At 41.2% G+C, this 4,740-nt stretch overlaps 1 non-coding gene across 1 annotated transcript; it reads left to right on the forward strand.

Moving 5' to 3' along the window:
- Positions 1-4,171: 4,171 nt before the first annotated feature.
- LOC145402637 (5S ribosomal RNA) lies at positions 4,172-4,290 on the forward strand. Its single transcript, XR_013897831.1, has one exon. It is a non-coding gene; the product is annotated as a 5S ribosomal RNA (ribosomal RNA).
- The last annotated feature ends 450 nt before the right edge of the window (positions 4,291-4,740 follow it).

Consider the following 4,740-nt stretch of genomic DNA (forward strand, 5'->3'; position numbering starts at 1 on the left):
GGCCACCCCAAACGGGATTGAGGCGTCTGGCAATAGATAGATAGATAGTTTTTTTGTGGGGAAGGTTGTAGAGTAAGGGGTTTATTCAAACTGCAAGTAGGTATATTTAAGCAGTATTCTAAAGCTTGCAAGGGTACCAAGCACCTGTCTATATATCAGAAGTCTTGAACTTTATCGATTCTTTCATCCAATGTGGCTTTAACTGAAAATTAGTTACTGTACTCTAGTTGGTTAAAATATATTTAGGTTTATTGCCCACATAGTGAGAGATACAGGGTGAGATCAGCGACCTCCACCTTCCATCTATTTAAAGAAATAAGATTTATATGCAGTGTTACAATTTGTTCATTAACACATCTTTCTGGTCCAATTCCAACAACTTAAATCCATATAAGGTCATCCTACTATACCAGCATATTTTGTTTTATACACCCTGCTGTTCCACACGCAACTTTTTTCCATCCCAGCTCTCTGTCCTTTACCATGCCTTGTTTCTGTTTACACTTCTTATTCCAGTCTACTTCGCTTTCATACCCTGATTTATAGCATGCCCTCTATGGTCACCTGGCAATCCTCTCTTGTCTCTAACATTATTTCAGTGACGCTCATAATCTCCCACCTCCCTCCTTCCCCCACCCCATGTATGCAGTGTTTATAAAGGGTGTCATTGCCTATATACCTGTCAGTGCGTTGTCGGGGAGTGACTGAGCCAATACTACACTGGTGTGTCTTTACCGACCACTGTTAGTTGGCTGGCTTGGTGTTCCAGCCATCAGCGCAATGATATTCCTACACTGTTCTGTTACGTTTTTATAATCAGAGTGCCATCAGTTATTATTATCGCCACCTTGAAGTCTACATTTAGCCGTCACAGCAAGGTAGTTATAACCTCCTTGTGACTTTCATCTACCTCAGATTTTCCAGCTCGCTCATGCCATATTCTGCCGTCGTCTTCAACAACCATACTATCACAGTACTGCATTTTCATCATTCGGTCTCCATCCTACTACAACCACACAATCACAGTACCACAACTATGCCTTTTCCAAACTATTACCACATTACCTATACCTAACGTAACAATGCATTTGCCAACACAAAACCACAATACCGCAACCAGTTTTCCACTAAACCATGCTCATACTATCAATACGTCCACTGGATAGATGCATCAGTAGTGCCAGCAGCCTACCATATTGCCATCATCCACTGCCGTCATTCCACACCATCATGCTGCCAACAACCACCATCATCCAGCACCACACTCCCACCACTAAAATCTACACTAACGGCACTTGACAGCACAATTGTCATAGCCATCCACCTCCACTACTGCCTATATAACACAACAGTTGCCGACGCAGCGGAACATTCTTCTTTTTCCCGATGTACAACACAACATTTTGCCTGACGTAGCGCAGGTAAATTCTACACAAACGGTCACCATTTATCTGGTATCCGTTAGAGCTACCCGGATAAATTTGGTATTAATGTATGACACCATTATTCCATGCAGGACTGTTGGTGGTCAGATGTTTAGAAGTTTTTTTTTTTTTTTTTTTTTTTTTTTTTGTTCGAGAAAACGCGAGATGGATCCCAGGTTAAGGCAGGGAATAGGTCAATGGTTTTAATTTCATTTCTCGCATCTTGGAGAAAACAAGTAAACATGTCATAACATACGCCTACCCTTATATCTTACGACAGTCCTGCATGAGAACCATATTATTATTATGTGTGGGCAGTGAACATAAACGCCAAAATGGTAACATGTGGTGTGTGGCCCGTACGAGGACTGCAGGGCCTCTGTGAGAGAAATGTTGTCTCTATGCCTACAGTCGGATACAGAGACAGATGCTGAGTTTTTCCCTGATATTTCATAATTAAAAATGGTAATTGGTTGATTTAGTAAACAAAACAAAAAACAAAAAACTAGTGGAGAAACTGCCAGGATCATATGCCGCAGGTAAAAGTGGTAAGTATTTCTAAGTACATCTCTATTCATACCTGCCATCATGTCCACCTATAATGTCTCTGTAGGTCTGTATCAACATTTGCGTTTTGATTATTTTGTGCAAGGTGAATTGAAATAAAGAAAATATATTCGTGCTGACATTACTCATTTCAGCCTATTTTTCGCTGCCTCCTGACTCCACCTTTACTTTCATTCAGGTGAGGCAAGTGATATCTAGCAGTTTGCGGCCCCCACCACGATGCCTCTTGCAAGGTGAGGGAGGAGCTGGCTAAAGCCTGGTCAGGGTGAAGGTTTCTCACTATGCATTTAAGACATACGTGCCCACAGATACAAACATAGTGCCTCATGCATTAGATGAAATTGTGAGAGGCAGTGCCCATGAAAGTACCACCACATGGTGCTGCAACAGACCACTTTCTTAGTAATGTGGCTGTGTATTTGCACTTACTTGGCTTAAATACCCCATTCCATACACCAGTACATAGTTTACATTATTGGCTGGTGATTTGGGTCGTGCGTAACGCTAGTGATTTTCCCCTAGAATCCGGTTATTTATTGTTCTTTTTAATCATTCATACCTCCAGACGACATTACTGAACTACGGAAAGATCATCTCGTAGTGAAGGGGGTATTACAGGAGGCATCTGTGTCCTCCATTTAGATCAGTCTGTCCTAAGCTGAATAAAAATTAGGGATGATAATAATAAAATATGTGTTACCGGTGTGAAGTGTATAATTTTACAAGTGTTTAGTAAATCTCTGGGAGAGAGCAGAGAGTATGACGGCAGGGTAGGAATGAGTAACTTAGATATGTCATCAAAACTCTACAGAAGCCTAAGTTCATTCGCGATTTTTCAGCCGGGATCTGGTAAAGCAAGGTATATGTCAAAAAATTTGTACTGTCAGAAACAGAAGTTTGAACTAATAATATGGATTAAGTGTGTATGAGGGGGGAGGAGAGGGAGGCCGAGGATGAGATGGAGGAATGAAGTGGAGAGGTATATGAGAGAGGGGGGTGAGAGCTGGAGCAAGGCAGTGAAGTGGCAATGGACAGGGCGACATGGAGGCGATTTGTTTGTGGCCACCCCTTACGGGATTGAGGCATCAGGCATTAGATAATAGAAGTGTGTATGAAACTGTATTGATATTATTTAATAAGAATAAATACATAGAACATATAAGCACTGGTGTATAATACGATAAAAAGTACTCAGATGTGCACTAGGAATGTACTAAATCAGTGCATGCTAGTACCTTTAATAGTGCTGTTTAGGTATTAATTACATTTACTTTATTATATTAGCTATGCACACAAGGAATAATTATGTAGCAGCAATGTTCAGTGATATGGCAAGCGTAGTGAGTCTCTGCATAATAAGATAGCCAAAAAAAAAGCTAAAAATCATATACTGGATTACACAAAAAGATCCATATCAAAGTACAGTAAGTAAAAACAATATCACCGAGGATTCACAACGAATCCGCCTTCACTACGACATTCACGTTTGACAATATTTTTATTAGGCAGTAAATGTATGTGGATAATTAGTGTATACAGCGATTTTTTTATGTTAACAGGGGTAATATCTCTCTCTCTCTCTCTCTCTCTCTCTCTCTCTCTCTCTCTCTCTCTCTCTCGTCAAATTAACATGACCGAAGGCTTCTTGCCAGTCCGGACTACAGAGAGAGATGTTGCCAGTATGAGGCAGCCACGTCATCGGCAACTTCAGTCGCAGTCAGTAGTGTCTGTGCCAAATGCCTGGTGTGTGTGTGTGTGTGGCAGGAGTCTGGTGTGTGTGTGTGTGTAGCAGGTGTCTGGGGTGTGTGTGTGGCAGGTTTCTGGGGTGTGTGTGTGGCAGGTGTCTAGGATGTGTGTGTGACAGGTGTCTGTGGTGTGTGTGTGGCAAGTGTCTGAGGTGTGTGTGTGGCAGGTGTCTGGAGTGTGTGTGTGCCAGGTGTCTGGGGTGTGTGTGTGACAGGTGTCTGTGGTGTGTGTGTGGCAAGTGTCTGAGGTGTGTGTGTGGCAGGTGTCTGGAGTGTGTGTGTGCCAGGTGTCTGGGGGGTGTGTGTGTGTGCCAGGTGTCTGGGGTATATATATATATATATATATATATATATATATATATATATATATATATATATATATATATATATATATATATATATATATATATATATATATATATATATATATATATATCCAACGGCCATGCCACGTTGAGTACACCGCTTCCCGTCTGATCAGCGAAGTTAAGCAACGTTGGGTCTGGTTAGTACTTGGATGGGTGACCGCCTGAGAACACGAGAAGCTGTTGGCATCCCTACGTGTCAAGTGGGGTTAGTGGAGGATTAGTGACCCTCCCTGTAAAACAATTAACTCTGAGCCCTTGACCGTCTGGGATATACGGCGTCTGGCAATGGATATAGATATATATATATATATAAGAAAGAGCACTCAGAGAGTACAGCAATATATATATATATATAGATATATATATATAAGAAAGAGCACTCAGAGAGTACAGCAACTGGACTAAGGGATATTTGACTTTGCCCTATGACCTTGACCTTTGCAAAACTACTCTCAAACTCCATTACTTTATTCTTGCATAACCTTTAACCCTTCCACTAACATTGTTTCAAAGTAAATCGCAACTTTTTCAATTGACTTTGTTTAGTGAACTTGGCATTTGACCTTTCCCTGTGACCTTAACCTTTGTTCTCAAAATCGACTCCCTCTGTGTCTTAAACTGAACCCTCAGCAAAGA

Source organism: Coenobita brevimanus, chromosome 6 (genome assembly GCF_032717465.1).
Source record: "Coenobita brevimanus isolate Jiangsu-jjx chromosome 6, ASM3271746v2, whole genome shotgun sequence".
Taxonomy (NCBI): domain Eukaryota; kingdom Metazoa; phylum Arthropoda; class Malacostraca; order Decapoda; family Coenobitidae; genus Coenobita; species Coenobita brevimanus.